Raw genomic sequence first — 10,136 nt, forward strand, 5'->3', positions numbered from 1 at the left:
GTTTCCAAATTGGGTGGGAGAACTAGATGTATAATACCTTGATTTTGATAAAGCTCTTGGTTATCCACCATGACCGCATAGTAGATTTCAGTCTAGTCCCAATGGCACTTTCCCTAAAATAAAAAAATAAAACAAAATCATGCATTAGACACTAGTTTTGTTTAGTAACCACTTCACATACATTTGATATGTCCTGTTCACAACATATACCATAGAAGAAGCTGATAAAAAATGTGATGATTCTGCCTCTGTTTCTGTGTAAAGGTATTGAATCTACCTGATTTTGAATTTATGAAGCTGATTAACCACAATGTGATTATGGTTTTGCTCTGATTCTTCATCAAGAGGTATGGATAATCTTGCATTCTGATAGATGATTTTGGTGCAGTACAAACCTTCTAAGAAAAATAAAGGCTTTTTGGTAGGGCTCCACTGTCTATTTCCAAAGTGGATTAAAGGTGAGATCTTTTCATCATAGATGTCCCCAAATTATGAAACCAGCTTAGGCTTCTGACTAGATTTTAACAATTGTAGATTTATAGCTGAAATGTAGCTATTGATTATCAAGTCCAAGCCCATCATTTTTCAGATTAGGTAACTAAAGGCTCAAAGAGGAAAACTCAGTTAAACAAGATGACATTGGTGAATCAATAAACATTTCTTAAGTGCCTACTAGTGCTAGGCATTTTGCTAGGCTCTGGAGAAACAAAGAAAGATGGTAAATGAAAGATCTTTGATTCAAACCCAGGCGTTCAGACTCCAAATCCTGAGTTCTTCAGGGAATACTCATACATTTTAAGTCCTTTTTATAGATGGGTACTCAAATATGACTCTAACTCATTTTTCTACCTGGCTTTTCACAGCCAGCCCCCTTTTTAAACATGCTGCTGGCCTTTAACAGAAAGGGACTGCACATCAGTAATTAGTACTTTTTATTTTTTTGGTGAAGCCTTTCCATTTTTAATAATTAAAATCAACAACCAAATTCCATCCGTTATTATTATTCTTTTAAAAGATCCAATCTGTTCCTTTCTTTGGGTAATGACCTACACCTTGCCATGAAAAGCCGGCTTTGGTGCCTGCTCTCCTGGGCCCGCTGCAGGGTAGGAAAGATTGCCAACCTGGATCCAACCACTGCCAGTAACTTTATTATTTTTTTTCCCTTTAATCCCCTTATGTGTATCCAAGTGGCAGTTCCAGTCCCAGGGGTTTGGCAGAGCGACAAGTGGCTGGTACAGGCTCGAAACCAAACCACTTAATCAAGGGCTTGGGCACAGGCTGCCTCCCTGTCTTCCCTGGTTTAGCCTGAGGCTGGCTGCCTGCTATTCTTCCTCTTCCCCATCCTTGCTTGCCCTCTTCTGCCTGCCCACTGCCCTCCATGCTTGCTTGGGTCATTGCTTTAGAGCGTGGGAGTGCAAGCCACTCCTTATAAAAGAGAAGAGCAAGAGGGAAAGAAAAATCTCTCTCCTTGGCCCGGCAGCTGCCTCTCCCCTCTACACAAGTAGCTTTTTAACGGCTCCAAACAGAAAAATAGCACAAGTTTTTCTGGCTTTTCTTTCGACTCTTCCTATTAAAAGCCCCGGCATTGAGAGAGATGTTTCCACTCCAAGGCTCTTAAGGGAAAATGTCCTCGAGCACACTCAGTAGGAGTAAGCGGCCTCCCCCTCTTCCTGACTCGGGCCGCTCTCATTGGCTGCTGCCTGTTGCTAACCCACGTGACGGCGCGCGTGGGCTTCCTAGCCCAGGCGCCAGAGGGCTGGCCCCCTGCTGCTGCTCAGCAAGTTTCTGGGTACCTGGGCTGGCCCAGATTGATTGGGGAGGGGAGGAGGAGGTGGCCTGGGGAATCTGGCCTTCAACTGGATTTGTAATCCCAGTTTCCTCCTCCTTCACACCGACCCCGCCTAGGCCCGGACCTGGACTAGGGAGGAGGGCGCGGTGTTTTCAGCCCGCCACAAGATGGCAGCACAGCGCTGTGCGTGTTGTCTCTGTGTCGTCCCAGACCGCGTGGGGCCGCTGCTGCGAGGCGCGAGCTTAACTCCTCCTTCTGCAAGTTTTAATTAAACACGCATGGAATAGGCGTGTATTCCCCAGGAAGCAGGCGGCGCAGCCCTGGCTGAATTTTGCTGGTTATGCTAAAGACGACCAGCACTCGAGGGCTCGGTCTGATAGCCTCTTCTGTTGTCCTGAAACTAGACTCAGGAGCACCAATTGTTTGGGGCTTGCCTCTGAAATTTTGTCTGTATTACACATGTATATGTGTTATTAGGGCAGCATTGCAGAAACTACTATATGTAATGTGTCCGTGCAGCCACGTCTTGTACACACATGCCCTTGTAACAAACTTATTTGGTTTTTGCAGAAATTATATGCCTGTATGTGCACATGTGTATATTAGGGCAGATTTGCAGAAGCTAACATGTAATGTGTATATTGCACACAGAAACACATATATGCTCTTGTAACAAACCTATTTGGTGTTTGCAGAAATTATAGATATATAGTTTATGATTTATTTACATTTGTAGTTTTATAAGATTTATTTTTATATACGATTTTATATTCATGCAGTCTTATAACAATTTGGTGTTTGCAGAAACTTTGTATCTACATATTTATGCATTATTAGGTCAGGTTGCAGAAACTATATATTTGTACACAGTTTCCACAGTCTGACCTAATAATACATATATGGACACATAAACATATAGGGTTTTTTTTTTTTCAGGTGGCATCCCACTGAGGGCAAGCTAACGGGCTTTATTTGGGGGCACTGTGCCCCTTTGCTTAAGCCCCCCTAGTCGTCATTCAGGCTCAGTCTCTCGAACAGGTACTCACTCCAGGCCGACCTGACTTTGCGCAGGGCCCAGGGAGGTCAGATAGTCACCCAGATGCTTCAGCAGCTTCCCCTCCTCCTCCAGGTAGTGGCTTTCCAGGAAGTCACAGAGGTGAGGATTCCCCGGCTAGAAGCCCGGCTGTGCTGTTTCAGGAGGGTCTGGTTCAGGCCCTTTTCCAGGTTGTGAGTTGTGGGCAGACTCAATGGCATCTCTGCTGCCGGCCCACTCATATTGGGCAGGTTTCACCACAACTTGGAGGTACACGAGGCTTCTAAGTTGGTCCTGGAGGCTGAGGAAATGCTTGGCGGCCTTGTGCTTCTCCTGGGACAGTTGTGCAGGCGTGTGTGTGTGTGTGTGTGTGTGTGTGTGTGTGTGTGTGTGTGTGTGTGTGTGTGTATGTGTGTGTGTGTGTGTGTATGTGTGTGTATGTGTGTGTGTTCTGCAAACACCAAATAAGTTTCTTTCTAGAGCCTTCCCTCCCTCCCTCCCTCCCTCCCTCCCTCCCTTCCTTCCTTCCTTCCTTCCTTCCTTCCTTCCTTCCTTCCTTCCTTCCTTCCTTCCTTCCTTCCTTCCTTCCTTCCTTCCTTCCTTCCTTCCCTCTCTCTCTCTCTCTCTCTCTCTCTCTCTCTCTCTCTCTCTCTCTCTCTCTCTCTCTCTCTCTCTCTCTCTCTCTCTCTCCTCTCTCTCTCTCTCTCTCTCTCTCTTTCTCTCTCTTTCTTTCTTTGCCCTTACACTCATATTTACTTATTCATTTATATAACAAAAAGAAATCTAAACTGGAAGTTGCTCTTTCAAACCAGCCTCCCTCTACCAGACCACCTCTGCCATTCCTCTCAGCACCTACTTTTCTTTCCTTGGCATTCATCTAAGCTGCCCTTTGAAAGGCATTATCCATAGGGTTGGCCTTTCACTCCATATGCGTTTGAATCACCCCATTTTAGCCTGCCTGCCCTTCTGTGTGCCCACTCTGAAATCCTGACCTGCTTGTAGCAAGGAGGAGATATGTTGGTGGCTGCTTTGCAGCTGTCCCAGGATAACCTTAATTCCCTTGAACAGAGAGATAAGCATGCCTGACCTAATTTGATCCCACTCCAGGCAGTGTGCCATCCTCATTTAATTTTTGAGGAATTGGTGAGTATGTCATTCTCTCTGCTCACTTGATTATGGTTTCTCTTCCTTTGCTTTTTCTATTAGCTGCTTTATGGCTGTTCTCTCTACTACCTTGCTGCCATTCACCTACTTTGCCTGTCCCCTTTCCCTCTTTTGGCTTTTAACAAAATGTTTTGAGGGTGTTATAATATCTCACCATCTTAAAGTTAAGAGCTTCAAGGCTACCCAGATCTGGAAGAATCAAGCAAATTAGTATAAATATGTATCTGAGGGTGCTAGGAAAACCTTAAAAGGCTTCCTACAATCATGCCTGGACTGGATGTCTCTTATCTAAGTTTATTAGAAATCTTCCCTTTTGTTAATGCCCTGCTCAGCTGCTACTTTCCTTATCAACTAAGTGAAAAGTGATCCTCCTTAAATTTCTCATACTACTTTGGATTTCTGCTTTGCTTTTATGACATTTTCCCTTGTATTATAGAAATATATTCAATACCTTTATTTCCCTAGTCTCCACCACAGTGCTTCTCACAGAATAAACATTTTATAAACATTAAACTCATTGAATCTAATTGAAAATACAAACTCCTGACATCCAAAGCCATCCAAAAACTGGGCTGCAATATACTAGTCTTGTCTGATCTTCCATCACTTTGCTGTATGAATTCTATTCCAGCCTAATTGAAGCAGTGGTCTACTTATTCACTGTCCTTTAAAAATGTGGTATAGAGGGAGGCAGCTAGGTGGCTCAGTGGATTGGGAGCCAGGCCCAGAGACTGAAGGTCCTGGTTTCAAATCAAGCCTCAAATGCTTCCTAGCTGTGTGGTCCTGGGCAAGTCCCTTAACCCCCATTGCCTAGCCCTTACTGCCCTTCTGCCTTGAAACCAATACATAGTAGTGATTCTAAGACAGAAAGTGAGGGTTTAAAAAACAAAAACATGGTAGAGTGGAAAGCATAACAGATTAGGAATGAGAACCCTTGCAGTCTAGTCCCAGCTCTGCCACTCTCTAACTGTATAATCTTGAAAAAATAATTCCCTGTCTCTGCATTTCAGTTTCCTCATTTGAAAAATAAGAGTGAGCTTGGTGAGGGTCTCTGAAACCCTTTTGGTTCTAACACTTTAGCCAGGCTATAATGTACTTCCACACCTCTGATCTAGTCCACTCTGCATCCCTTTCCCCATCTTCCTAAGATCCCATCTTGCCTTTTTGTTCATCTAAATTTTCCCATTCTTTAAGGTCCAATCAAGATCTTATACCCTCTGTGAAGTCTTTTCGACTACCATAACTAGAAATTTTCTCAACTCCAATAAACGTCTGTGGCCTTTATTGTCTGTACCATTTATTCAGTCAGCACTTAAACCACTTCCTATTATATTTTCTTTTTATGTAGGAAGTTGCTCTTAGCTCAAAATATTTCCAGAGGTTCCCTTTTAGAATTGCTTTCAGAGCCTGTGGCATATTCCTTTGAATAACTTCAATGTGGCAAATCTTTATCCTTTGAGAGCCAATTTTATTTTAGAAACAATCCAAAGTCATTTAGAATGTAGTTAGTAAAGAAGATAGATGTTCAAGCCAGAAAAAATTCTGTTTTGGGTCAGAAAATGAGGTTTGAATACAAAATATGGGGTATAGAAGGCCAAGACTGATTCTCTCTGTGTCTGTTTACCCAAACTCTGCTACTTGCCTTTGTGGCCTCAGATAGATTTGTCTGGCATTTCTTTGGCCATCCCTGAGGAACACATGTAGAACAGTGGACCCAGGACTCTCAAGAACAACCATAACACTTATTTGTGTTGAACATTTTTTCCTATTTGGTCTTATATTTGCACATCATTTAATTCTGGCACTGTGGAATGATAATGACCATTCTAATAATACCCGTTTCTTCAAATACCCCAACTATTTTTTTTCTCCCCAATTTCCCCACTCCCACCATTAGCAGGTACTACTTCCTAGAACCAATCTATGGACAAGTCTCTTCACTGCCATGGGTCTAGGGGGCTTTTTCAATGCTATTGGAGTCAGACATTTTCTTGTTTTATAACTTGTTTATTCTAAAATTCAATTTGTAAACAGGTTCTAAAGATAAATCCAAGAGAATTTTTGAGCAATAACAGCATAACTAGAATCAATGTATTTCTTTCAAAACAGTTGACTTGGAGTACAATACCTGTTTTGGTGTTTAACTTGTATATATTTGTCAAAAGACAGATGACGTGGTGTAATGAATGGAGGGCTGGCTTGGGCTTCAGGAAGTCTTGTCTCACAACTAATTTAAGAATGGTAAATTACTTAACTTCCTAGTGCCATTGGTCATCTTTTAAACCTATATATTAATGAGGAGTTGCTCAGCTGTTTTGGTAAAGGGAGGTTCTGGGTCAAGGAATATCCATGGAATCCTAGTCTGAACCAAAATAGCCCTCTTATTGAAGAATTTGCTTTATTACTTCATGGTCTTACCTCAAATAAGTCATCTTTCTTCTTAGGGACAGAGACTATATCACACTTTCTTATATTTCTCACAGGCATAATACCTTGTAAATAGAAGGAACTCAACAAATATTAATTGCTTGATAAGAAGTACTGGAATTTAATCCTTAGCCAAGGGGCAGGATTGAGAATTTAATTCCAGGAAAGGTGAGAAATAGGGGGAAAAATCCATTTTAAGTTTCACGAAGAGTTAAGGGGAAGAGGTCCTTGAAGAGAAGGAAGCAATGGAAATGATAATTATCTGGTAATTACATCAACAACAACTATAAAGAATGAGAGTAACTAAAATAATATGCATGACAATGGCATATAGATACCATTTATAATGGTCTCTAATAGTGTGAATCCCCACCAACTAATGTCTCTATAACCTTCTTTTCTAAGTTCTTGAGAATATGGAATCCTTTAGCATGACTTTTCATGAATCAGAGCCATAAATTTGGAATGGGCTTTGAATGGGACTTGAAGATGGCTGAAGCAGACATGTATTGTAGGTATGCGTCTACAGTTGAAAACCACTTGACCATAAATTTGCCAATGCCTTATGCTTTAGTACTGTTCACATAGTGCTGTAGAGACTTGAATGATTCTTTTCAAAGTGCTGTGTAATGCAACTCATTGAAAAATACAAATAGTGTAGCTTATGTTGGTATTTTCCTTACTGTGATAAGAAAAATTTTCCTCTTATGAACTGAATTTTACAGACTCTAAGAAAGACCCAGATTAACTTCATGTTTGCTTCTTTTATCTTAACTGTTCTCTCCTCTCCCCAGTGTTGCCATACAATTTTTAGTGGAAAGACTATGTGTGAGGGATTTATTTTAAAATCTGTGAAACCTCTATCGAAAGAAATAGATTTGATTTTACATGAATATCTTAAAGAATGAACTTGCAAAAGGCAAAAAAAAAAGTTTTTTCTCCAGGAATTTCTTATATAATATCCAGATGTTTGGCATCATGTGGACAAAACATCTAGATGAATGACTGAATTTTTCACTTCCCATCCAGATGTTTTGGCATTATGTAGACACAACCAAGGGGAGCAGTTATATAAAAAATTTCTGGGAGTGGCTTCTGTTACCTTATTTAACTTTTTCTTAAAAATAAGCAGTCATAATTATTCTTTAAACTTTTATTTATTAAGTACTTAATGAATAAAATTCCCTCTTTTTTTGAAAAAAAAAAGCATTTTGGAAACCATCCAAAGGATTGGCTTCAGGTGGGGCAAAAAATAACTGAGTGTTTGAATGAATTTTCCACTTTTCCTTCAGAGGCTTTGGGATTGTATTGACATAGCCTTTATTCCTCTGAGGCAGGTTAATTAAATATTTTATTGAAATGGCTTCAATTTTTCTTTTAATAACATGGAGGCTGCTATTCAGAGTGACAAAAAATTGTTGTTCAAATTTCAGCCTGATTAGTTGTTTTTAAATGATTAAGTTCTAAGTCCCTGAAAGAAAAGATTTTCTTACCAGAAATGCCAAGCAAGTCTTTCAATGGCGACAGACCCAGCAGTAGTAGAATTACTGAAATGAAGAGCTGATTAGTGGCAGCATTTGTTGAAAAAGCATTTTCCCTGCATGTTAATCTCTACACATCCTGTGGGGAAATCCTTTGAATCCAATACCTGATAAATAAATCTGGCAAGTGAATAAACACTCTGTAAAGCTCTTTCCAATGTATAATTCCACCTGTTAAGTGAGGGCTGCTGTGTGTTCATACCTTTTGTACAGTATATAACTTTCAAACAGACTTGGACAAATAGGAGCAAAGAAACAGTTGTAGCAACCTTGCTCGACACTGTTCATTCGACTCCAACCTTTTATAAAAGCCAAATGGGGTATTCAGCATTAATTTCGGCCTCCAGGATTATTGTTGTTACTATTTAGTGCTTTTGTGGAGCCTGAACAATCTCCCTGGCACTGCATAAAAATCCTGTGTTAGAAAACACCGGGGTCCCCAATTCTTCTGTTTTTTCTTTCAGGCAAAAATTCTTGTGCAGATGAAGACCAAGCTAATTAATAAACTTTGCTTTAGTTGTTGATGGGTGTGTTTGATAAGATCATAGAAAAAATGATAGGCAAGCTCTATTGATTAGACATGGAATGTATTTAAAAGTTAAGTGGGACAATTTCTCTCAATTCCTTGAGTTTTACTCTCAGATAACTGATTAACTGGGTCCATTTAAGGGAAAATTGCCATCATTGTCATCAGCAAACACTGTCTTTGTACATGTGGATACAAAAAGATGCTGAATCACAGTGACTTACAATCCTCCTAAAGCAACACTATTCCCTCTTCCCAACCTTAAAAAAAAAAAAATTAACAATCAATGGATTGTGAGCCAAGCCTAGAGATGGGAAGTTCTGGGTTCAAATTTGACCTTCAGCACTTCCCAGATGTATAACCATTGGCAAGGCACTTAACTCCCATTGCCTAGCCCTTACTACTCTTCTGCCTTGGAACCAATACTCAGTATTGATTCTAAGATAGGAGGTAAAAGGTTTTTTTTTTTTTTTTAATTACCATACTTCCACATTTTTCATAGAGTAATTCATACATATAATTTTCTTAGTTTAGCTTTCACTCAAGTAAAATTAAAATTTTTATCATTTTTACATAATGCCGATAATAGGATTATAGATTTAGAGATGAAGAGATATCAGATATAATTTAGTACAATCTCTCATTATACAGGTAAGAAACAGGGCCTGGGAGATTAAAAGGTTTTCCTCAAGGTCATTAGAGGTAATAAGAGTCACAGATCTTATTTGTACTCATGATTTCTGACTCCAGAATCAACATATCTTCCAATTTCAATAAAATAATATGAAATACACAGATATTTATTGATAAAACCATGTGTATAACATACAAAATAACCATAATAATAATAATAATATTAATGTAATGAATGTGAAAAACACAGCAAATAGAGAGCTGGCTTTAGAATCAAGTCCTCCCCTGACAGGTTGGGTTATCCAGGGCAAGATAACTAACCTCTCAGTGCCTCGAGCAATCCATAAGAGTATAAGTCACAGAGAAGATATATATCTGCATTGGTAGAAAATGTGCCTGGGGGGCAGCTGGATAGCTCAGTAGATGGAGAGCCAGACCTAGAGACTTAAGGTCTTGGGTTCAAATCTGGCCTCAGACACTCTTAGCTGTGTGACTCTGGGCAAATCACTTAACCCCATTACCTAGCCCTTACTACTTTTCTGCCTTAGAGCCAATACACAGTATTGATTCTAAGACAGAGTGTAAGGGTTTAAAAAATAAAAAAAGAGAATGTGCCTGCCTGGAGCTGATGAAATCACAAGTACAGTCCAAAAAAGACCCCAAAGTAATGGATAATCTTTTTTTCTATGCAAAATTTTAAAAAGATGTCATCATCAATAATGTCGCTACTTGTAAACCATTTCTTTAAACCAACCCCTGCTAAAAATCTCTATCTTGTCTTGATAACACTTAAAATAGAAAAGACTGTTTTATGCAAATATAATAATTCTAAATGGTGGTAAAATATTTACTACCACTTTACTAAACCAGATAATTTTTTATTAGCCCAAAGTCAAAATAACCATGGATTTTCAGGTTCAAATGTTTGTATCAATACACTATTACAAGACAAGTCTATTAAGTATTCTTATAAAAATAGAATAAGTCCAAATATATTATGTTAAAGGAGTTCTTTGCCCATTC

At 39.5% G+C, this 10,136-nt stretch overlaps 1 pseudogene; it reads right to left on the reverse strand.

Moving 5' to 3' along the window:
• Window positions 1–2,794: 2,794 nt before the first annotated feature.
• Window positions 2,795–6,473, reverse strand: LOC130458092 (ferritin light chain-like; annotated as a pseudogene).
• Window positions 6,474–10,136: the final 3,663 nt, after the last annotated feature.

Source organism: Monodelphis domestica, chromosome 3, assembly GCF_027887165.1.
Source record: "Monodelphis domestica isolate mMonDom1 chromosome 3, mMonDom1.pri, whole genome shotgun sequence".
Classification (NCBI taxonomy): Eukaryota; Metazoa; Chordata; class Mammalia; order Didelphimorphia; family Didelphidae; genus Monodelphis; species Monodelphis domestica.